The sequence below is a fragment of the Panthera tigris genome, chromosome C2 (assembly GCF_018350195.1).
Source record: "Panthera tigris isolate Pti1 chromosome C2, P.tigris_Pti1_mat1.1, whole genome shotgun sequence".
NCBI lineage: Eukaryota > Metazoa > Chordata > Mammalia > Carnivora > Felidae > Panthera > Panthera tigris.
The window spans coordinates 23,130,141-23,157,181 of NC_056668.1; positions in this window are offsets into that span (position 1 = coordinate 23,130,141).

Sequence of the window (27,041 nt, forward strand, 5' to 3'; positions counted from 1 at the left end):
AAACACAAATTTCAAAATCTAGAATTCTCTCTTCTTAACTTTTGCAACCTACAGATCTAGGTTTGGATCTTAATTCTGATACTATCTGTGGGAATTTGGAGAAAATATCAGTTATCTCCAATGAAATAATTTGAACCAACAAAATTGACTTTAAAGTTTCCTGTAAAAATTAATAAAAATATATATGCAATTTCTACAATGGGACCTGAAATTTGGTAGATACTACTTAACTTTAGGCATTATAATTAATTTTGTGGATTCTTCATTTGGTTTTTGACTTCATGTAAAACATACTAGATGGTTAAGAGCAGCTAAGGAAAAAACAGTAACATGTAGGTGGAACCCACAACAAAACGTATTATTCAATTAATATGACCTTTCTAATTATCAACCACATTTTTTTTTTAACCACAGACTGATGAGGAAGTTATGAGGCAGGCTAAGGGGGAAAGCACAAGCTAGGCTAGCATTCCACCCCCACCCTCCCACCCAGGTGGGATATGTGTGATATTCATTAGACACTCCCAGCTACACCAAAACAGGAAAGGACAAATAAACAAATGGTTACACCAATAAGAGTCTCCACCAGTGTATCGGAAAAAGGCAATCCCATCAATAGCCTAAAATCCAGGAACTCCCTATTGTCTTAATGCTTGCTAGAGGGAAAAACAACCTTATCTGGACAATAGCTAGGCCTCCAGTAATCTGTGTCTTTAGCATATGAAAATCCCTTTAGGAACTCCCTCTCCCCTCCCCACTCCATAAAATGGCCACTCCCACACTTACAGTGCAGCTCTTCCTGCCCACAGGTCCTGTCCCCATGTTTTAATAAAATCACCTTCTTGCACCAAAGACATCTTCAAGAAGTTTTTCTTGGCCATCTGCTCCAGACCCCACAAACACCACTATCACCCTAAATTTCATCACAGACCATCTTTTGATATGCAAAATAATACTGAGGCAATCATTTTAACTTCCACTGTATTCCTGACCACAACTCAATATGGTGCAGCAACGTCTTGAGGATACTGGTTTGGGGATCAGGCAAAATTGTTTTGCATTCTTTGATATAACACTTAATTACTATATGTCCATGAGCAAATGTCTTAATCCACAATCACCAAATCTCAATTTCCTCAGCTATAATATATGGGCAATCAATCCAACCCAAACCCATTTATGCAATCCAGACCTTGTGATTTAGAATAAACTGACTCAATCAGCCTAATCTTCATTCTGCCCAAGTCCCTTCCCACACATACCTAGGATGTGAGGTGACTCTTGCCTTCTGTTCCAGGAAAATGAGTGTTTCTTGCAACTAGAACATTGGCACTCAGAAAGCATGGACATTTTTTGCTGTGTTGGCTGTTTATTACCAGTGTCCCAACACTGCAAATCAATAATAGAATTTTTATCGAATGATTCAGTTAATAGACTTACTCTCCTTATATGTCTAGGTTCCTTAAATTCTCTGCTGTTCAAAATAAAAATAATCATTACTGAGGTTCTCAACGATTTAACACTATGAGTGGCAAAAGATATAAAATTACATTGTCTTCTGTCATACCACCAGAATGTCAGAATCACAGAGACTTATTTCCTTACTGTTACAGTTTGTCCCTCCACATCTTCTAAGGCAAGAACATGTATAGACCTTTTAAAAATAGAAAACATATTGAGAAGGAAAGCCAGTGAGAGCAGATAAAAAAAAAGGGCCAGCCAGATGTCCAAGGCCAGATACTCTCCTTGTCTGCTTTAGGCTTCAGTAACTTGCTTGCCCCTTACATCAGCCAGCAGCCAGGAACCAGAAGCCTGACTATACTAGTCTGGCCCATCCCGGAAGCACATGTATTATAGAGGATCAGTAAAACCCAAGCCAGGTGCTCAGCTTTTGGAAATGACTCCACTGGGGCAGCACCGGTGCAAAATAAAGTCTTTACTGATTCCCCGAGTGCATGTCACTTGTCTCTTCCTGGGCACCAAGTATTTGCTGTAACAATATTGTTTGCCTCTTAGATTTGTTATTTTATTTATTTTATTTTATTTTATTTTATTTTATTTTATTTTATTTTTAATTTTTATTTATTTTTGAGACAGAGAGAGACAGAGCACGAACAGGGTAGGGGAAGAGAGAGAAGGAGACACAGAATCCAAAGCAGGTTCCAAACTCCGAGCTATCAGCACAGAGCCCAATGCGGGGCTCAAACCCACGAACCGTGAGATCATGACCTGAGCCAAAGTCAGACACTTAACCAACTAAACCACCCAGGTGCCCCTAGATGTGTTATTTTAAAAGGGGATGTATGTAGAAGAGTCTTTATAAAATCCTCAACACAGTGTCCATATACATAATAATTTCTCAATAAAAAGAGTTCCCATAAAACAGATGGAGTCCCATGCAGACATCACTCTGTTGTCATTCAGAGATAAAAGAATCTATGTGATACTGGAGTTCATAATCAACAACCATTTAAAGATGGGGGAATTGAGGATTGGAGAGGTTGATTAACTTTCTCATGGACACAGCTTATAAGGTGTAGGTAGAGCCAAGACTGAAAATCAAGCTTCATTATTCTGGCAATGACTAATGGCTATCAAAGTTAGTAATGCTCACTCTCAATCTGTGGCTTATCATACCTGAGACTGGAAACCACTCAGAGAATGGCAGTGAACCATGATCAAGAGAAGCAAGGATTGCTCATCTATTTCCTAGAGTATCTTTTGCTCTTGGGGGACAGTCTAATATAGTATTACTCTTTATAAAATATGTTTAAAATATTAACATGGAAGGCTTATTATTTCCTACCCTACACATGTAGAAAGTTTTTCAACTTTTTCACCAGCCTGTTTTCTCCTTATTTACTTATTTTTTACTTCAAAGTCAAAGCTAAATGGAATTATTGATGTGAAGAAACACATTTGCACAGAGAAGACTGGATCTAGGTTAAATAATAGATATCTCATCATCTCCTCACATTCTTTTAGAACAGATTTCTTTTGGGCTGGATAATTATTTGTTGTGTGGCTGCTGTTCAGTGCATTTTGGGATATTTAGTAATAACCCTGGCATCCACATACAAACGACAGTAGCATCTCTTCATTTGTGACAACAATGTCTCCTAAAATGTTGGCAAATGTCCCCTTAGATACAAAATGGTGAACAAATACTTTAGATTATGAATCAAGACATAATCTAGAGTGACTTTCAAAATTTGGTGTGTATCACAATAATCAGAAAAATTTGTTCAAACACCTCTAGCTGGACCCCTACATTGAGAGATTCTGACTGAGTAGGACTGCTGTGGGTCCACACAGTCACTTTTATACTAAATCCCCAGGTGATTTGAGCACATACAAAAGACAGAGAAACATCATCATAGAGAATAGGGAACATGAGCTCTGGTATTAGAGGAACACAAAAATAGACTCTCAGTGGCAAAGGCATCACGGGAAGTCCAGCTTGCTTGCTCCACATACTCAAGGACACCTGAGCCAGAAGATATTTGTGTCACCAAAGGAGTCTAGGGACTACTGACACGCACTAATGAGGGCAAACAGAAAAAGCAGCTACCTCATCCATCCATTTCAGGCTGGACCCAGGATTGGACATAGAACCTTTGTCTAGAAGTGATGATTACAATGGATTAGCCAAGGTTTCACATTGGGCTTGATTCTCCTCCAGTTTGCATAAAGTCCGAATGACATAGTGGTCAGTATTGAAATTTACTGTATTGGATTCCAGCCTCTACCATTTCACAAGCTAAATGACCATACACAAGTTATTTGATCTCTTTCTAAACCTCAGTTTTCTCATTTATTTACAAAATGAGGATAATTATAGTTATCTGTGATAGACAGAATAATGCCCCCCTCCCCACACACATATATTGAAGTCTGAATCTTCAGAACTCATGAATATGTCACCTTACCTGTTAAAGAAGAACTTTGCAAATGTGATTAAGGATCTTGAGATGGGGAGATTATACTGGATTATTTGGGTAGGACCAATGCAATCGCAAGCATTTTGGTAAGAGGGAGATTTGACTATAGAAGAGGAGAAGGCAATATGAAAAGGGAAGCAGATATTAAGGTGATGTGACCAGAAGCTAAGGAATGCCAGTGCCCTCTAGAATTTGGAAGAGGAAAGGAAGGGATTCTTTCCTGGAGCCTTCTGAAGGTGTAGGCCTTGCTGACACCTTGAATGTAACCTCATGAGACTCACTTCAGGTGTTTGATCTCCAAAACTGTAAGAGGACAAATTTGTGTTATTTTAGGCCATTAAGATTATGGTAATTTATTACAGTAGCATAATGCATTATCTCTCTCACAGGGTTGCTATGAGGATTGAGTTAATACATGTCAAGCATTTGGAAGTATGCCTGTCCCATAGGAAGTATCAATGTGGTTCTATTTATTTTATTTTATTTTACTTTATTTTATTTTATTTTAGAGAGAGAGAGAGAGAATAAAAGCAGCGGGGAGGGGCAGAGGGCAAGAGACTGAGAGAGAGAGAGAGAGAGAGAGAGAGACAGAGAGAGAGAGAGAGAGAATCTTAAGCAGGCTCCATGCTCAGTGTGGAGCCCAACGCCAGGCTCAATCCCATGACCCTGCGACTATGACCTGAGCTAAAAGCAAGAGTCAGACTTAACCAACTGAGCCATGCAGGTACTCTTCAATGTGTTTGATTTTATTGTCCATACTGCATTGTATGTCTCTAAATCATAATTTTGTTCTAAATAATCTACCATTACTAACTTATTCTATAATGGCTTCTCAGTATACATATCAATGGTTTGCATGATGGAACAAGTAAAGCCTACATGACATTGTCCTACATGTTCCAATAGCCCTAGAGCTTCTAACACTGAGAAAACTTTGAAGCAAATTCTATTAATCCAATTTTCATCTGAATGGTGATAAAATTTCCCTGTGAGGAAGTAGGCGGCCATTGTATACATCAGAGTTATAGGGTCACCCAAGACCAAAAGTCTACATTTATTAAGGCGAAAGATTTATGCAATCTGAAGAGAAACCAGAGGATTAAAAGTCCACATTTATTGATGAAACCTATGGTTTATAATGTGTTCCTAATGTGTTCCAAACTGTGAAATTAAGGTCTATATGTAGATTCTTTTTTATTTTTTCTTAAAAATATATGTGGTCGGAAGTTATGCTTGAGAAACTTTTCTTTCTTAAAATTTATGTTATGTTTTGTCTTTCAAAAATTTGTCATGTACACAAATCATATACATTAAAATAGAAAACAAGATAAATAACTTCTTACTCTCCTGTCTTTATACAAAGGTGGCCTCTTGATCTGATGGTGAAGTTAACATACTCTTTTCTAGTTCCATAAAATAGTTCAATTAATATCCTTAAAATATGTTCAATTTATAAAACACTTTTGCATGTGGTGTTTTATTTGCATCATATCTAAGAGGTAAGTAAGGAATGTATTTAATATTAGTCCTATTTTATGAGTAAGAAAATTGAGGGAAAAGGATTTTAGTGATTTACTTCATGCTACCTCCTTAATCAATAGTAGAGAAAAGGTTATACATTAGATCTTCTGATTCCTAATTCAGCCTGTTCAGTATCTTTGGTATAATTGGTTAGATTTTTTGGGGCAAGAGGAAGAGACACATTAGCATTTCCTATATGAATTTCGTGCAAAGAAATGGAGATGTACGTAGAAAAGGATGTATGTTTTTAGCAGCAAAATCTACACAATTCCTAGCCTCAAACTGTAGAACAAGAAGAGACGTCACAGAGAAGCAGGGAAGCTCTTCAGCGCTGTGTGTGATGAAAGCCTGTCTGACTGACCACACCATCTTGCCTTACCCATGTTCTTTACATGGAGAATTTTCAAGGACTCTTTCTGGTGCTGTTTATCATGAGCTCCGTATTTTCACGATAACCTGAGATAGTACTGAGATGATGATGCTCACCCCATAGCTGCTCACCTCTGGCTTGTTCCAAGTCACCAGGTCAAGCCACTGTGGCTCTGGCAACACATGGTCTCTTACCAGGGCTGTAGTGCTGATAGAACTCTAAAGAGTGTCACTATCCAAGGGTGAGCCCATATGGCTCCAGAGTGCCTGTGTAGAGCAGTTCCTAAGGATAAAAGCACATTTTCCTTTACTGTGTTCAGAACTTTGCTGCATGACACTGTGCCATTGATTTATGTACATAAATACTTTCATTCTGAGATCGAGGAAAAATGAGAAAGATTTTATCCTGTTATAGAACACATGCTGCCATTTGAAACATGATTAGGCAGTGTATTTTTAAAACTTTTTAAGCCAGATAAACAAACTTTAGAAATAGGGTGAAAATACTGTTAGTAGTATTCTATGAGGATGTCGGATTTAATGCATAACCTTCCTGACTTTTTAATAACTATGTCATGTCGACTGCTGGTAATTACCAAATAAAGTAAAGACCTTATTTAACCATCAGGGCAACAAAGTGACACTTGATATTAGCAGATCTATTATTTGGTAGTTCATACCCTCACATTTTTTTAAAGCAAACATCAAGTGGAAATTGATGTTCTTATTTTTTTTTTTTTTGGTTGTTACTTATCGATTTAATCGTAACAATGTACATCAGAAGGATTTTGCATTTTTAAAGGGAAATATTAAATATTCATTGAGAGAGTTTTCTTCATTTGTGAAGGATTACTCAATACACGGTCATGACAATTTCACACAATGAAAGACATTGCTTTGAGTCATCAAACGCAGTCCCCCACATCAAGTGCGAACAATTCGGAATTTGCTCCTCTCCATCTCATCAATTCTCACTTATTCTTTTCTCCTTCCTTGTTACTCCTTTAAAAATAGAATCCAGAAGCCTAGGTTCTTGGTGTTAATGCCTGCTCTGGGAAATTCTGCAGTCAATTTTTCCCCCCTCTCTTATATTTTTAATCCTTTATCCATTGCTTTCCTATTCTAAATTGAAGAAAAAGCCACCCTTTGGCTTTATCTGTTTCTCAAGGGACCCACTTCCAACATCATTTGTAGAATTCAGAGTAAAGCTTTCAGCTATGGGGATAACCACTGACTAGACCATATGAATATCATTGATCTTTCCCACATTCTTACGTTTCATTTACTATTTGGTTCATTTTAAACTTTACCTGAAAGAGAAAAAAATATATACTCGATTTTTTTTTTTCTGTTTCATATGATCCTTAGCATGCCTCCCATATTTTCTGAGTTTCTGAGTTTCCCATCTGTGATTTTATGATTTATAAGAAATGTATATTTGGTCATTCAGATAATCAAAATATATTTCTCCTATGTATCTGGTCTTGGTCCAGAGTTCCAGGATTGGGTTCGCAGCTCCTAAAACCCTTGGAATTTCCTGTGATGTGGACCATAAAGTTGTCTTTTGTTATTTTAATGACCTCTGGAAAGCCCCTAGGTAACCTAAGAAAGGAGGCTGATTACCAGGAGAGCTAACCAAGTGATTACAGGGTTGGAACCTTAAGTCCCACCTCCCTGAGCACGGAGGAATCAATCACCAATGGCCAATGATTTAATCAATCGTGAATATGCAGTGAAACTCCATAAAAAACCAAAGAGAACTGGGTTCTGAGAGCTTCCAGGTTAGTAAACATGTGGAGGTTCAGGGAGAGTGTCATGCCTGGAGAGGGCATGGAATCTCTGTGCCATTTCCCCATACCCTGTGCTGTCCATCTCTTCTCCTGGCTGTTGATTTGTGTTTTCTGTCATATTCTTAATTAGCTGGCGTATGTAAGTAAGCGTTTCCCTGAGTTCTGTGAGTCTCTCTAGCAAATTAAAAGAACCTAAGGCGAAGGTCATTAAAACCTCCAGTCCATCACAAGCACAGGTCATGGCCTGGGGATTGCAACTGGCATCTGAAGTAGGGGTGGGGAACAGTCCTGTAAGGCTGAACCCCTAACCTGTGGAATCTGATAATATCTGTGAGTAAATAGTGTCAGAATTGAGCTGAAGTTTTGCACACTGGCTGCTTTCTGAGAATTGCTTGGCATTACGTGTGGGGAAACTTCCCCCACCCTCCTTACATTGGAAATGTGTCTGGGAACCCCCCAAAAAACCAACATAAAATGAAGTATCTTTCACTTGATGCATATTTACACTTTATAAACTCATCTGTGACCAAACTACACTTAGATATTGAGTTAGTTATGTATGCCGAAAATTTTGCACCTTTTCTTTTTTTAAAATTTTTAATATTTATTTTTGAGAGAGAGAGACAGAATGCAAGCAGGGGAGGGGCAGAGAGAGAGGGAGACACATAATCCGAAGCAGGCTTCAGGCTCTGAGCGGTCAGTACAGAACCCGACACGGGGCTCAAACCCACGAATTGTGAGATCATGACCTGAGCCGAAGTCAGATGCTTAACCACCTGAGCCACTCAGGGTCCCTATACCCTTTCTTAACATATGCACATTAGAGGCAGTGGCATAGTGATAAAGATCATGGATGCTGATGTAAGATGCTTTAAGTTCATATATTTCTTTCGATGGTGTATTAGCTGCACGACTGACCAAGTTGTTTAAGATTTTAGAGGTTATATTTGTATCTTAGAGATAATGTCTATGGTTTAACTGAGTAAATACTACACTTCAAAACAGAAGCACAAATATAATCCTAACTAACTGAATATTTGTTTCAGTTAGTTTGGCCTAAGGAGGCTTTGAGTGAGAACTGTAGATCTATGAAGTTTGGGTGTAAAATAACAAGTTTAAATTTCCTGTGAGGTTTATTAAGTGCTTTAGAATCAAAATTCACATGGATTTTTTTAAATTATACGTGTCATAAATGATATTACAGAGAAATAAATGGTTGATCCTCATTGCAATACAAGTCTATAAAATTACCATTTGGCACTCTATTTTATACTAGATGTATCTTTACATTTAGACATTTTTCAAGAAACTGGAAGTACTTATTTGCTCTAATTATCCCACTATCATTTTTTCAACTAAAAAGTTTTCCAAAACATTTAATGATTTTTTGACACTAGATGTGTAAAACATGAATCAAACAAACATCCTTTAGACTCTATGGTGCTCGGAATTACTGTAAAAAATATGTCTTAGAGTATGTTTTGTCTATTTTTTTAACTATAATTTAACTATAATATAATTTAATTATAATTTAATTTAACTAATTTAATGAATTCTTTGGGGGCAATTTTCCCATGGATGTCTGAATATACATATAAGTATATATTGTGTACATTCAGCTAACTCTGAAAATCTGCTATATTAAAGATAAACTTAAATGATACTTTTTGTTTTATTTTTTAACACTAACAACACATTTCTGTAAGTAAAGAGAGTTAACAATTTTCACCATTCCCAATGATGAATTAATATCAACACAAGTTTTGCGAGTATTCCTTGAAATTATAGATTGTTTTGAATTGGAAGAAATTTTGCTAATTAGCAGATCTTGAAAGAGCGGACCTAGGCCGGCGGACTCCATCTTGTTCTGTGTCCTCCATCTTGTTCCGTGTCCTCCATCTTGAGTGACTATGTCCCCGACATGGCCCCCTTTCCGGGGAAAAAACCTCAGATCACGCCTCCTCTCCTTGAGTAACTTCCCGATCAAACTACGCCCGGCAACCTGTGTAACAGGACTCCGACCCTTCCCCAGCCAATCGGCTGAGGCCACAACCCTTCCCCAGCCAATCGGCTAAGGCTGTGACCATTACCTCACCAACTGCCCCTAGACCCCTATAAAACCTTTGTGCTTTTGAAACTCGCTCTCTCTCTACGGCATCTCACCGCTACGTAGGTGCAGGTAGGGGATTGAGCTCGAGCTAGCTCGAATAAAGGCTCTTTGCTTTTGCATCAGACTTGGCTTCTGGTGGTCTTTGGGAATCACAAATTCTGGCCATAACAATCTGACTCCTTACCTCTAAAGATGTAAATACTAAAATTGGAGAATTAGAGAAAACGACCTGGAGTCAAGCTCTTTTCTAGACTCAATCTGGGATCTGAATACATCATCATTTTTTTTTCTCTCTCTCTTTCTTTTTTTTTAAGCCAATTTTCCTCCAATATTTTTACATGTTCTTCCAACCTAAATAATTAATTTCCTCTAGAGAATAACACTTAGTTTCTGCTGTTTGAATACATTGCAAGTTACCCATTGTGAAAATGGATTTTAAAAAACTCCGTTCTCATCAAAAGTACTTAACGAATGCAGTCTTCCAAGTCACTTTAACACGAACAGTCTAAAACTGACATCAACCAGATTTACTGTTACTCAGAAAGGGGGGGAGGAAGCCTCTAAAATTTAAAGTGCTGCTCTTGTAGATTTAAAAAATGCTGTCTCTGCTGCCAAGAAGTTTTAGATTTCAGATGATTTACCTTTGAGAACAACCAAGGATCAATAAGAGGGCTGAAGGAGTATAGAATGAGTGAAATAGGGGAAAAAAAAAAACTGAAAGAAACATTACAGAAAAACAAATAGATCTGTAGTACGGGAAAAACATAAACCATGGGCCGATAAAAGAGAGAGATTGTAAGTACCAAACTGAGAGACCTGTTCTTTTGGAAGAAAGAAAGAACGAAAGGAAGGAAGGAAAGAAGGAAGGAAAGAAAGGAAGAAAAGTACAAATTAAGGGAACAATTCACATATTTTCTTCACCAGAATAAAACAAGTCATGACATTTTCAGGCAGGTTATGACGTGAACATGTCTCCCAAATGATACTATAAGCGTAGTCACTGTCCTGAGAGTGGAGTTAATAAAGAAACAGTTGTACCCGGTGAACAGTAGGCAGCTCCCTGTACTCAACCTCTGCATCTTTGCTGGCCACACTCGCAACAAATTTCTTAGAAGGAACATTGTAAAATTAGCTATATGTTAAAAGAAAACCCAAAAGGGGCATCTGGGTGGCTCAGTTGGTTAAGCATCTGACTTCAACTCAGGTCATGATCTCACAGTTCGTTAGTTTGAGCCCCTCCTTGGGCTCAGAGCTGGACAGCTCAGAGCCTTGAACCTGCGTCAGATTCTGTGTCTCCCTCTCTCTCTGCCCCTTCCCTGCTCTCTGTCTCTGTCTCTGTCTCTCTCTCTCTCAAAAATAAATGAACATTAAAGAAAACCCAAAAGATAGGCTGATCTCCTTCTTTCAAAATGTTTACATTCTAACACCTTCAGAAACGTTTCCAGATACTTAATACTCATTTCTCAATATGAACATAACCTTTACTCTCAGCTAGCAGGTATATTTATTTTGCCCATCCTCTAGCGAACAGCCAGACCTTTTTATATTTAGGTCTATACAATTTGGATCAAGATCATATTTGATTCTCTATTCAGATAAACCTTTGAGACACTATAGCTCATTCAATAGAACTCCTCATCTCCAACTTTTGCTTATAGTGATTACTTCTATTAGATCTGAATTTTCAACATTACTTTTGACCTGAAATCTCAAGATCCATCATCTCCTTCTAAAATGCCTTACATAGACAGTTATGTTCAAAATTGAATTGCCATAGTTACCATTAGCCAAAAATTGCAATTATCTAAATTTCATGTAGGATAAACCCAAGTATAATGACTGAGAAATTTGAATTCTATACTCTACACAGTATTTAGATAAAATTAAACGTTCATTTTTATTTTTACAGTGTAGACTTAAAAACCTGGAAACATAGAACATATAATTTTATCTTATAAAGCCACTTTGTAATGGAACCATTTATTATGCATAGTCATTTATTCCAGACTTTATCTCCACCCTGAACTCGTATATTGGGTACGTCTGATACACAGAAATATTTCAAAGAATTTTGTAGGCTTCAAAACCATAATAAACTTGAAACTTCTTAGAGTGACCGTGATGCAGTCTCTTTTAAAATATGGGAAATCCAGGGGCACCTGGGTGGAGGCTCAGTCGGTTGAGCAGCTGAGTGCTTGACTTCAGCTCAGGTCATGATCTCACGGCTCATCAGTTCTAGCCCCGCATCGGGCTCTGTGCTGACAGCTCGGAGTTTGGATCCTGCTTTAGATTCTGTGTCTCCCTCTCTCTCTCTGCCCTTCCCCTCCTGTGCTCTGTCTCTGTCTCTTGCTCTCAAAATAAATAAACATTAAAAAAAAAATTTTTTAATTTAAATATGGGAAATCCCCACTGAAGATTCCTGACAAAAATTTATACTACCTCTTAAATAAAGCGAATGAAAAGGAAGACAGAAATATTTTAGGTAGCTTAAATTGTTCAAAAATTTATATATCTAGAATCATTTTTATTTTATTAATCTAAAATCTTCTTTGAAATTTATGACCATTGGTCTTAATTTCTCCCTTGAAGGAGTTCTGCTTCCTTTTGATCTTCTCATCATTCCAGTGTTTGGAATAGTACTGTCTACCCTGCTTCAAGTGTCATGTACTCACTCTTTATATATCATGATTTTGAGACTTAATTAACATTAGATGAGGCATCATGCCCAGAACTTTTGATTAGAGAACTTTCCTTCCTCTCAATAAATTTAGGGCATAGCATTTTATAACATATATTATAATACTTATAGAGAACATTTTATAGATGAAGCTGAGTGTTAGAGAAACCAAGGAACCTTTAAAAAAGTTGGTTTAAGACTCCATATTTGTCTGACTTCTGACTCAATGGTATTAAACTCTGTGTCACATCATTATCTTTAGAAATGGACTGAACATTGTGAAGATAGGAATCAAATAAAATTTTTATATGCCAAATAATATCTTAGGACATGGTAAACAGACAATTCAAGTATAGAAGGACTTCTACCTATTCTCAAACTTGATTTTTTGCTTCTAAGGTTTAGCTTCCCTACCTCTACTTTACATTTTATTAACCTTCATTTGAATCAAAGCTAAGAATATAACGGTTAAATGTATAATTTTACAACTGAAAACAATGTTTGGGTTCCATGGTCTGTTCTGTCATGTTGGAAATATTTTCAACTATAATAACTGTCAGTATCTTGTGACTGTAGGAAATGAGCATCATAAACTATTAATGGACAAATTTGTATGCTTTCCTGAAAAATATTTGTTGTATATTACATGTTCATTTTATTGAAATGTTTACATTCCAAACGTGTGTAGATAGGTGAGTAAGCTCATGCCTTGGTTCTATATCTTGGTGCTATAAATGCATAGATTGACAGAAAAAAATTAAAATGAGAATATAAAAAGCTATTCTTGTTAGACTTACATAAGATAGACATTTCCGGAATTTAAGGAAGGGACCAAAATACAGAACAAGATTAGGGCTATAATTGCACACCCACTTGACTTTGATAGTAGGCACTGGAGCCAGCAATGGGATAGAAAATTAATAGCTAAGGAGGAGACAAAAAGAAGTTTGCCTTCAGGAAGCTATAAAGCAAAAACTGGCAACAGCCACACATTTTGTTATCTTATAGGCATCTTTAATTAGGTCCGTTTCATAAGTGAACTGTAACATGTTAAAATGAATGCAGTAAAACTACTTTTTTTTTTTCTTTTGTCTATAGTCAATGTAAATTTGGGGTAACACATTGAAAACCTTTCATTGTTTTTAAAAGTAAAATAGGTGGAATTCAAATAGTATCTTGCCAACTTGAGCATTTATGTACATAACATTTAAATGATCACTTCTTGTCATTGTCTCCCCCCACCTCAAAAAAATACACACTTACACACTTTCAACTGGAGTCTACTAATTCATAGGCCAGACAACATAAAAACTCTAAGACATGAATAATTTTAGAGACAATATATAAATGGAATTCTAGATCAGCAATTTCAGGAGATTCACAAATGGTGTGCTGGTTTACTCGCTATGCCCATTAATTCCTTACAGAATTATTATTTACTGACTTATGTAATGGACATGAAAACACATTAAGCTGAACTCTTAAGGAATCTTTATGGTTCCAAATTATGAAATACCATCAACGTTTGATTCAAAGAAGAGCACTTAAGCAAAGAAATGAAATCTTTATTGGAAAGAATATCCCTTAAAGACAACATGTGGTTCATTGAGAAATTAGATTTCACTAATAATAAATGAAGGAGATGTTGTTACAAAAAATAAAACTCTAGTAAAGATGAATGTGTTCTAGGGTAAACTAAGTAAAGAAGTATTTTTCTATCATGTGGACAATATTTGAGAAACCTAATGTTCTGACCAAATGATGGCCAAGTTTTATTTGAATTGTAGAGATAATGTTCACAGTAAATAGCAAAAATGTCCCTATACCACATATTATATTTTTTCTTTTAATAATTCATATTATATGGTATTCCAAGTTGGTTTATCAACATAATCAAGGCTTCATTTCTCCAAACAACTGCTACATAATTTATGAAAAGAGAAAAGTGAAATAAACTAAAAGGCTCAAAAAATACTCTTTAAATTTAATCCATTAAAAGTGACACTAATGTTTTAAACTGACTTGTATGGCAGTTATGTATACATATAGTTTGAAGAGTAAAATAATGCTACAAAGTTTCTTATGAAAAAGAGTAGTCTCTGCCATTGTTTCCTTTGTCCCACTCCTCTAAGGTTTCATTTCAGTTAGCTCACTACTTTTGACTTATCCCATTACAGGCAAATGTTGTGCTTGTATTTTGATTTTTTAGGTTTCAATATTACAGATTTCCCAACAGAGAAGATGAAGAATTAACTCTATGCTTCCATCCCCATAGCCTACTTGTATGCTATCATCCTCCCAATTCAGCTACATGATAATTATGGTTAGACCAATGTTTACTTTATGAAAAAAATGCAAATGCTATTCATAATTACTCCGTAAAGTATGATTACTTTAAACTTTTACTAAAAATGTACCTATGATTTCTATAATTTTTTAAAGTTGCCTTCTTTAGTGTTGGTGTTGGGTTTTTGCCTATTTTATTTTATTTTACTGAGAGAGAGAGCATGAGTGAGGCAGACAAAGAGAGAGAGAGAGAGAGAGAGAGAGAGAGAGAGAGAGAGAGAGAATCTTAAGCAGCCTCCATGCTCAATGCAGAGTTCGACACTGGGCTTAATCCCACGACTGTGGGATCATGACCTGAGTCGAAATCAAGAGTTGGACGCTCAGCTGACTGAGCCACTCAGGCACCCCTGCTTAGTTTTCAACGTACACTTTCCACTACACTCATTCATATCTAAATCTTTCTTAAAACATTGAGACCATCAGGTATTCCATTGGTTTCAGTTTTCTCCATGTCTCTTGGAGCACTTGGGCTGATCTGTCCTGGACTAGTTGCTCTCTATACCAGTTGCACAGATGCCATCTTGAGATTTCTATTAACCATTTCCTGGAGATTCTATTAGATCTCTAGTTTATATATCCTAAGGCAGTTTCTTTGTTCCTTTGTGTTGTAGACTCTGAGTCTGGAGTTCTGTCTTGTCCAGAAAGAAAATGGACACAGTATTAAGATGCGAGAGAGGCCAATGTCCAGGAGGAGACAAAAGCCCCAAGTAAGGGTCCTTGCTATGTTTTTATTAGGATCAGAAGGCTTACAAGCATGATGGATGTGCACAAAGAGACAATGAAATCATGATCATTAACTCGTGTGTGAGGGAAAGGGAGTTTCGAAGATATGTGGTGTTAGGAGTTTGGGTCAATACAAAACAAAGTCCTGGCATCGGGCAGATGGTTGTTTATGGCAGGCATGAGGCACCAAGTCTGCTTATCTTAGCTAAAGGGATAAGACAGACAGAGCATGTTACTTCAGGGTCAACAAGGCATCTTTCTTTGGCTAATTAGTTCCACTCTGGGCAACCTCACCCTGCTGAGGTCTACCTTGTTTACCAGTTTACCTATAATGGTCTTTCCTTCCTGCAAAAGCAGCTTTCTGCTATTGTACTAAACTGGGGTGGGGTGGGGGGGCGCTTCTTCCCTTAATACCTAATCTTGATTACCTAAACTTGGATGCTTTCACCCTGAGGCTTTCTATTCCTATATACCTTGTTAACCCATGGGTACAAGCTCAGGGAATTCCTAAGTTTATGCCCCACACCTTCGTTTTAGTGGAGTACATCTGCCAAAACCATCTAAAAAAGAGAAAATGGTAAAAAAATGTTTGAGGATGTTAAATTTTTTTTTATGTTTTATTTATTTTTGAGAGAGAGAGAAAGAGAGCGAGCAGGGAGGGACAGAGAGAGAGGAGGACAGAAGATCCGAAGCAGGCTCTGTGCTGACAGCAGGAACCCCAACGCGGGGCTGGAACTCATGAACCATGAGATCATGACTTGAGCCGAAGTCGAATGCTCAACCAACTGAGCCACCCAGGTGCCCCATGGATGTTAAGTAAAAACATATTAATTCCTTCCTGACACATGCTAGAGTGTTGAAGTTTTGAAAAATATTCACAGTTGAAAATAATTTTGATTCAATATTTTAAAGACATTATCCCATTGCTTTTGGCTTCTGGTGTCACCATTGAGGAATCTGAAGCCATTGTGTTTCCTTATCATTTGTATGTGACTTTTTTTTCCCTCAAATCTTATAGAATTTTCTTCTTGTCTACAATGTTATAAAATTTCATGTGCTTTGATGTGGTTCTACTTTCAAACATGTGCTGGGCATGTCAAACTATATACCTGTTTTGGGGAACATCTTATTTTAATTATTTTATGTATGATATTCTCTTCTGTTCTATTCTTTTTCCTTTTTTTTTTTTTGTTTTTTTCAGAGTTAGCATATATTCAGATATTAGGTTTCCTGGAGCAGACCTCTGATTATCATACCATCTCCTTATTTTCCTTATTTTCCTTATTTTTGTCATTTTGCTCTCTTCAAGGAGATTTCTCCAACTTTATATTTCAATATATCTGCTAAGTTTACTAATTCTGCCATTCTTACTTTAATTTCCTATGGTTGGTTCAATTACCAGAGTGTCCTTTTATCTTTTAAATAGTAACTTTTTTGCATAGTTGCAATGTAATAGCTTTTGACTCTGTTATTAATGCTTGTTTTTTTTTTTAAAGCTTTTCTACTCTTTGCATAATATCTACTTCATCCAAATTGTTTTCACTTTGTTTTATTCTCTTTCCTTTAAAGGTTTCCCTCAGATGTCTGGTAATCCTTCTTTGTTTGCTTGCATTTAAAGTGGGAAATGAATAGCTGACTTTAAACTCTGGGCTTGTGGATGTAAATTGTCTTCTGAGATCCTCACTCTAGGGTAATGTGATTGGCCTATTTAGTTGGGGAAACTTAGCTATCAGGGTCTTTGTGTCTTTGGGGTTCATTAGATATCCCAGTGGAGAATTTGCCAATTTTCTATCTGTAGAGAAACGATATGTTTGCTGGCAGTTGGGGGATTGTGTAGAATTGTGTCTGGATATCTCAGAAAATGGAATACTTAATTAGATACTTAATCCTACTGTATCAATAGACTCTAATTAGGAGATAGAAACCACATAGTAATTTGAACAAGGTATGTAATATATAAAGAATTATTAACTATGAAGGGTAAGGAAAATTCTAAGAATATCCTTTGGCAGAGGGAGAGTTCCAAAGAAGGGAACAAACTTGGAAGCTGGGCCCCTTTTCAGGTCTGGAGTTCAGATCTCACTGGAGAAGGTATGGTCGCAGCCCTACCGGATAATGGAGAAGTTGAGTTGCTCCTGGCCAGCTCTAGTTCACACTCGCTGGGCAAACAGAGAAAATACTTCTGGGATGCAGGTGGCAGAGTCTGAGGGCAGGGAACCACAGCCAGGACTGGCAAGCGAGTAACATCCCTTCTTGGTACAGATGGTTAGGCAACTAAGGCCTGAATAGGCAAGCAGCAAACATGCTTCTAAGGTACAGATGAGTGAAGCATCGAAAATGACCTCTGAGGACCTCTAGGGTGGACTCATTAGAAATTCATCCAAGGGGTGCTGCTGAAACTCTATTGGGGATGAGCATCACTGGGCATCTGCCTCATCAGCTGCTGACAGCTGTGCCCTAAGAGAAAAAAAAAGGAGCAAATAAAAGTGTATCAGGACAAAAGTCTTGATGGAAGGGGTGGGAGTGTGTGTGTGGATGATATTTTGTGGGAAGTTTGTCGTTGTGTCACATAAGATTTCATTCCATTGGCTAGAACTTAATCGTATTATCCCTCTTAACTGTAGGAAAAGCTGGAAAATAATCTGCCCAGAATGAAGAGAAAAATGAGTTTGATGGTTACCTAGCAATATGTGCCACACCAAGATTATATGAAAGCTCTTAGGTCTTCCTGGATATCAAACTAATTGCCTACAACGAATCAATTTTAAATGAGGTAGGGTAGCTCTGTCACATTTCTTGATTCGAGTTTATGAACTGTCATTGTATGAAAATAAAGAAATCTTATCACTGTTTCTCTCAAATTATTGCATTGCCAATAAGACTTTGACCCTGAGTATACATACAATGTGATGGTAAAGTCACTTTTGTATTAAACACTGTCTCTCAGTATTGTGACTCCCACTTTAAGAGAATTCATTGAGTTGAAAGAGAAAAATAAACTGTAAATCTTACATTGCCTCTTGTAGCCACTTTGTTACCAATCCCATTAGTTTTTCCACAAAGAGAAAATTGATGCTGAGTATCCAAGTGCTACAGGTCTGATTAATTGATTTATTTCCATGAGCATTCATCAGTGCTCATGTGGTAGAAAGTTTTAAATGCCAACATCAGTGGCAAAAGAAAGAATAGTGTTGTTGAAAGGAGCCGAGGCACTGGTGCCTAGGAACTCATCAAATAAAAATGAGAATTAATGAGACAGCAAATTGAGATTCCCTGGAAATCACATCTCCATGATTTTGTTTGAAGGCAAGAGGAGTTAGTTTCAGCCATAGATACTTCAGGAAAGAAAAGGGAACGTGTTCATTTAGCTGTTTAGGACCAATGTTGTTGACTTCTGCCTCCTATCAGGGGAAGAGCACTGTGGTTTCCCTTAATGTTCTAGTTAATATTTCATCATGTAATGAAGAAGAGATCACTAAAATTGCCCTAAAATCTCATTGCAGACTGGATGTCGTACAGGCAACATTAGATTAGGAAACCATACTTCTCAAAATCTGCATGATAAAGTTTTGCAGTTCTTTATCTGCGGGAACACGCCAGTGTTCAGGTACTAAATCTAAGCGTGGGTACCACAGTTTTAACCAGTTTCTTCTGTTTGCAGGGAGATACTGAAATAATTAAAGGCTGAAAAATTGATTTTTAATATTTTTCTCTTCTATGAGTATTCTCTTAGAGTACTCCTCGCATGTTTTATTGGAAAATATAAACATAGGTATACAGTGATCATTTCCACATGTGGTCCCTTTCCAATGGTTCTAGGACTTGGTTCCCAGAAGGAATCCATTTTATTGTTTTGTATGTGTATTATGGGATCACTTGACCTTCGGTGATTCTTTTAAGTAGATTATTTGCCACAATTTACTCATCATTATCTGGTGTCTCTGTTTCCTATTTCATTCCCTTTGAATGCAAACTAAATACATATTCCAGGCTAGTTTTTGGAAACATCTCTTTAGTCACCTTTCTCTTCACTGATCCGAGAATATCCAATGACCTTTTCTTACCCAAAATATGAATATAGTCAAGGTCTTCATAATTCAATGTCATTCATCAACATATTTAATAGATGTCAGACTAGTCTCCTCATTGATCCACAAGCACAAAATATTTATCCCTGTAGCCATGGTTTTGCTTATGTAATTCCTAGTTACTAGTTAATTTTCCCCAATCATTATATGTGATTCCACTCAAGTCATGATTGAAGTCTTACAAGTTTCAGAGGGATATCTAAGGGTTCTGAAGGACAAAAACCCTCTATTTATTCCCTTTTATTCTGTTGTATTGAGTTTTTCTCCAGTGATATTTATGCTTTAGTCCTGCTCTTAGCTCTTTATTATAATAGCATACTGTAAAATTGCCAAATATTTTTAATATTAAAAATTATACCATGGAAAATCATATGGTGTATTAAAAAATTCATGGAAGTTGTTGGAGATAATTTAAATTGATAAGACTTTCTACAGGGCAGATTTGATCATTTCTATCCTGAGCTGAATAACATCCACGAACCAATCAATTTCTGGAAATCCATCCTGTTATTCTGCACAGTATTAAATATGTGAAACTCAAAATACTTAAGTGAATCTTGTTAAGTATAATTCTTAGGTAAAAAATAGTTGATTTCTTCAATATGTGATCAGCTTGTCATAAGCAATAAAAAACAGACCAACAGTGTGAGTTTTAAAATTGGTAAGTATTTGAACAGATAGTTCATAGAAAGTCAAACAAAATGGTTCAGGATTGTTTTTTTTTTCATTTAATCCTAACCTTAATGAAACTACTGAACACCAAAATAGAAGTAAAATAACTTTTTTTTTTTTTTTTTTGGTTTTTAGATTAGCAAAGCAGATATGAGGTCAAATATCATAAAATTCTGGAGGTGGAAAAACATGTGTAAAAGAAGTCCACATTGCTGGTATGAGTGTGTGAGGTCATTTGCAAAACTAAAAGTGGACATGCCCCCAGCCCTTGTACAAAAAGACACCAATGAGGATATTGTTGAAGATAATTTCAGTGCCCTCCTTATATCCTCTCTGCATCTTTACGAAAAGAAAGCTACTTCATGTGAATGGCTACATTTTAGTCTGAGGGTTTTTCTCCCCGGCTGTAAGAGTATGCTCAGACCCTGCACAGGGAAATCCAAAAGTGCTAGAAAGATAAGGTCCCTGTAAGCAGCTTGCAGTCTGTGATGGAGTGCATGAAAAGCTGTGGATAAGGGCAACAGCTTCCCAGCACTGAGTTCCCCAGAGTTCCAGTGGCCCACAATGGCAAGTTTCTTAAAACCTGGAATCTCTATCTTGGATTCTTTCCTTTCCCTGTGTCTCTTTTGTCACTTCCTGTCCTTGAATTTCTGGAAATCCTATCAAATAAACTATTTGTACCCCAGATTTTTATCAGGTTCTGTTCCTAGTAGAACCTCAAGTGAGAAAGATATTCATTGCAACTTTGTCTTTAAAAGGAAATAATTTGGAAAATATATTTAAATGCTTCTCTGATAAGACTGGCTGAACACGTTAAAGGGCAACCTTCAACAGAGTAGGATGTTTCCTTTCAAACAAATGAAATAGCTCTCCATATGCTGATACCAAATGATAGCTAAGCTATGATTCCAGGTTTGAAAAAGCATGTAAAATAAGGAAGTACTCAGGTATGAGTTTATATAATCACATCATATCTCAGGTAAAATAAAAAAGAATTGATAATAATAGTTATGTCTGGTATTAGAACCTGGAGGCTATAGGATATAAATAAGGGGAATTCAGCATTTTGCTATAGACCTTTTTGTGCCTTTTGATTATTCCATTTTTTGTACCTATTCAATAATTGAATAACAGTATTTCAAAAAATAGGAAAATTTTCTGTCTATGCTATTGCAGGTTGAATTTTACCTGTTCATAAAGCCTTGAGAAAATGACCTTGATAAGAAGAATAAATATATATTCCAAGGCTGTCATGCTAAGATTCTATTATTCCTTAGTAAATTTTAATCTCAAGTTTTAAATATAAGAGATATTTCACAGACCATTTGCTCTGCATGGCTGGCCATGAAAACAAAACAACAACAAAAATAAATAAAACAACATCAGTAACAAAACAACTGACTTTCTAACATGGTAAACTCATATTATGACTATATATATGAAAACCTTCAAGTATTTTGAGATATGTTTTCCAAGAACAGGGCCTGAATTGGACAAGAATATGAAGAACATTCATTGAAAGACTAGGTCAGATTAGCTTACATGTAATAAGTAAAGAAAAGTTCTTGTATGTTAAAGGATTCTGAAATCTGCTTGTGTAGTGGGAGCTCTATTTTCATGTTTTTATTTTTTATATAATTATTACATTCATGTTTTCCAGTCAGAAAAAAATATTATAAGTAAAGACCCACTGTAATAAAATTATTCCTTGCTTGAAAAAAGCAGGTGCGTCATCTATTGCTTCCAAATTAAAACTCCACATTAGATCACTCTCTGTAAAGTTCTTAATTTGCTCCGCTTCCTCCCCTTCCCCTTTTTGCCATAGATTTCTGGGTGTTGTTCACGCTGTTCAATAATTAAGGATTTTTCTCAAAGACAAATGAACCTTTACTGTTTTGGCCAGTTTGGCAATCTTCAGGCATTATCAAATAAAAACTTGTGTCCACAAAGAGCTGCAAAATGCATTTGAAAATGAAGTGTAATTGGAGTTAACATTTTTTAGACCCTTGCTGTTAATATCATTCTCAGCATACAAAGGTGACAAGAGTAAATGATGTGGAGAAACTGGCATGTTGTGACACATTTTATGATACAAGATTTCTCTATATGCTCTACTTCTGTATAAAAGAAAAAGTGATACTATTAAATGGGAGGCTACAGACAACAACCAGTATTTGTAAAGTGACAATTACAAATTAAACTGGAGACAAAATTATTTGAAGATTCTTTTTTGCTCTAAGTATATAGTGATGCCAATAACTACATGCATACACCTTAAAGCTAGATATTTAGTCTTCTTTTTTGTGGAATATGCTTCTTTGACAGTTTCCTAGATTTGTGCAGTTACTATAAGGTCTGTTTTATTTAACCTGATGGAGAAGAGAGTAAATACTCTTTTAATTCTGTTGAATTGAGTGAGATAAATGCAAGGTAACATAATCAGAGCAGCATTCAGAGAATAATTTTCTAAGAATGAGTCACAGAGCTGGACCACTACAATGAAAGCCATCAGCTCCATATCTGGACATAGGACACATGACATACGCATGTGTTGACATGACACGTTGTTGTGCCCTTCAGCCTGTGCTTTTTCAAAAGAGGGCTCCAGTTTTGAAGGGTCTGCCCTAAGTTAGCGCCTCAAGGTCTGTACTTTTAGAATATAGAAGGGGAAGTTATTAACCCTCTTTAAGACAAGAAAATATTTCTAACTGGCGAGAGAGACACAGTTCCCAATACACAGTGATGGATCTCTTATAAGAAAGAAAAAATAATAATTTGAAACAAATTCTCATAGTGCCCCCTCTGTCAAAATTACACAAGGCAACAGCAACTAAAACTGACCCAGGAAATAAAATGTGTTGGATCCAGGTCAATACTTGTCTGTTGAAGAAATTTTCATAACATATAATATCTGTATAATTTCAGAGTCAGTCCCAAAACATTTAAGGGAAAATAGTATGTGACAAGTGTGACACAAGTGTGTCATTGTGTGTCACAAACACACAATCCATAAGTCACTGAGGATACCTTAGTCCTGACTGAATTATGTTTGGGCTTCAGCTGCATTTTTCAATCTGCACTTAACATTTATTGAGTGCCACTTCATTAGGTGCTACACATTAAAAAAATTACTGAGATGTTTTTAAAAATAATAGATCATTCTTCAAGTGTGAAGATATAAGAACCCCAAATGTGTGTATGTGTGTGTTGCCGTGCTGTGTGTGTGTCTGAGTGAGAGCATTAGTCAAGATTCTGAAGAGAAATAGAACCAATAGGTGATAGGAGAGTAGACAAATAGATAGATGATAGATAGAGATTTGACTTGAGAAATTGACTCATACGATTATGGAAGTTGAAAAGTCCCATGATCTCTATGTGCTGTCTACAGGTGGAGACCCAGGAAAGCCAGTGATATCATTCAGTCTGAGTCTGAAGGCCTGAGAACCAGGGGCGAGATAATGGTGTAAATCCTAGTCTCAGGGCCATGCTGGAGAAGATGAAATGGGGTGTTCCACTTCAACAGTGAGGCAGGAAACAAATCCCTTCTTCTTCGGCCTTTGGTTTTGTTCAGGTTCTCATTGGATTCCATGATGACCATCCACAAGGAGGAGGGCAATCCACTTTGCTGAGTTGAGTTCACTGATTCCAATGTAAATCTCATTCTGAAAGGCCCTCACACCCAGAAATTGATTAATCTAGTCAACTTGTGGACAGTCAAGTTAACACATAAAATTAACCCTCTCAGTAAGTGTGTGTGTGTGTGTGTGTGTGTGTGTCTGTTTCAGTGGCAAGATTGGAAGAATTTCCTCACCCTTTGGCAATAGCTTGTGTCTATAGAATTCTATTAGTTCACAAATTCTTGTTTTTCCCTACTTGAAAAATATTACTTTTTATATTATTTCAGATGCACACAGAAGGATTATTGTCCATCAAAATATGAACTTTTAAGGGAAAAAAGTGATAAAGATAGCAATTTCCTGGGGCACCTGGGAGGTTCAGTTGCTTGAGCATCTGACTTCAGCTCAGGTCATCATCTCTTGGTTCATGGGTTTGAACCCCGTGTTGGACTCTGTGCTGACAGCTCAGAGCCTGGAGCCTGCTAAGGATTCTGTGTCTCCCTCCCTTTCTGCTCCTCCCTTGCTCATGCTCTGCTCTCTTTCTCAAAAATAAATAAACATTAAAAAAAATTTTTTTTAAACATAGAAATTTCTCCTAGCTGGAGATCAATATTCTGTCAAAAAAAATTATTAGATGCCTTTGTCACTTACCACAATTATGACTTTGGGCAAACTACATATCTTGTCTCCATTTTATCAACTTTAAGTATCATATGACTTTTCTAAAGATTAAATAAAAATTAAGTTAAATATTTTAGGATTTTAGAAAAAGGCTCTGCACACAATCAGTGCACAGCAAATATTAGCTGTTACTGGTCTCACAAATATTATTAGTCTTGATGTTGCCATTGTTGTTAGTTTGTTATTACTACATATGCTAAAATGTAAATAGCTCTTATCACTTACTTCCATACATTCTCTTCATCTCTTACTGATCTGTAAGCTTTTTGAAGGAAAGTCCATTTTCTTTCTCATCTTTCCTGAACAAAATGGTTAAGAACAAGAGACCTGGAGTCAGTCCAGTTTGATATTTTGATTATAATATTTTATTTATTGGAATATTTTAGTGTGTATTTTCCTTGAGGTTTTCCCATCAATATTTTATGCCAATTCTTTGCTGAGTTTCTGTGGGAAATATTTTATACTTAGGTTAGAAAAAAAATAATCACATGAGGATTTCTTTAGGAAATATACCTTGACTTGCTATAGGCTCAAAAACCGTGTTGTTCTTCTATATAATAGTAGAAGGAATAAATTGACTCATTCTGGAAAAATAAATGTATAGATACAAGGACATAATGTAGTAAAGAAAAAATATTGCTGTAGCACGTTGCAGTAAATTATCATTTAATGTTCTAATTATTCTAGGTGATATGGATGCTACTGAAAGTAGAACAAACAAACAAATACCCTCAAAATGATACATCTATGCATTGAAGATTCTTCTTCTGATACCCATGGGTATCTCTATGACATTTGCAGAGTGAAGGAGCCAGATTCTTTACAAGTATTAACATCAGAATACAACGTGTCTTGCAATGCAAAAGAAAAAAGCAAAGCACGCTCATGATGATGAGCACTGAGTAATGTATAGAATTGTTGAATCATCATATTGTACTCCTGAAACTAATATCACACTGTATGTTAACTATATTAGAATTCAAATTTTGTAAATAAATAAATGAAGTTTAAGAAAAAAGAACAGAAAGAAAGAAAAAAATAAAATCTTATATGTAATTGCATTTATAAACATAGGTTAGGGCATGGGGAGCAGGTCCACATAGGATAGGCTAGATTGTTGAAAAGAAACACTGGACAAATGTCTACTTCCAAAGCAATTAGATATAAATGCCCATTTATCAACAATATAGTGCAAGAAAGGGTTGTTACTGTGTAGTAATTTACATTAGCTGAAGAGATCCATTAATTAGTTAATAACCAGGCCATTTTATCTGATATACATATCCCTCTTACAGCTCACATTTTATCAGTTTCCAAATGTCCTACGAAAATTTAATGCAGATAATTTCTATTGATATATTTATTACTCTGTGACCATTTCTGACATCTTTCACTGTACTTCTCAGCCTCAGTCTTTCAATACCAACAACAAATACAACTTCAGACTATTAAAATGAATTAGCATTCTCCCAAAGAAGCCATCATTGTTCATAACTGTTGAAGTGACCATAAACAAGAAGTCACTCAAATTCTCATATTGTACATCCTAGTTCAAACATTGTATACAACACATACAGTAACATCACTGCCTTTTATTCAAGGTTGTCAAAGAAAACTACACCAGACAATGTTAACCAGGCAAGAATGAGTTTATTAGAAACTATTGTAATAGAGAAGAGAGGCCATAATTAAGTCCAAGCTCAATTCTGCTGCAACAAAAAAGGCAACTATTTTTTTTAATGTTTATTTATTTTTGAGACAGAGAGAGACAGAGCATGAGTGGGGGAGGGGCAGGGAGAGAGAGGGAGACATAGAATCCTTAGCAGGCTCCAGGCTCTGAACTGTCAGCACAGAGCCAGACATGGGGCTTGAACCCATGAACAGTGAGATCGTGATCAGATTCGAAGCCAGACGCTTAACTGACTGAGCCACCCAGGCGCCCCCAAAATGGTAACATTTTTAAGGGCTGGGCTGAGCTAGTGGAAAGTGCTGGAGGAACTAAACTCAATTCCGTTTGCCTGACATGCAGCAAAGTCAGTCACTGAGACAGCAAGTACGCAGCAAGGAAAAGCTTTATTAGAGAAGTAGATAAAGGAGAAGACAGGAGGGTAAGTCTCAAATCTGCCTCCCCAAAGTGGGAGAGAACAAATTTTTTATAAGGGGTTGAGATTACATATACAGGAAAACCTTGGATTGTGAGTAACTTGTTCTGTGAGTGTTCCGCAAGACAAGCGAACATTTCTAACGCATTTTAACTTGATAAAACGAGTGATGTCTTGCCATACAAGTAGTATATGATGCTCAATGTCACTTGATCACAACTGAGCCCATGGTTCTTCTCTCTCTGTCTCTGTCTCTCTCTCTGTGGAATTGTGTGTGATCCTTTCCCATGCTCAGTTGCTTGGTCTCAGGCTGTAGTGATTTTTCAGAACACTGGAAGGTGCCCACAACTGGCACTAGTGTATTTTTTTGTCACTTCAAAGCACCTATGGACACTTTTGCTTTT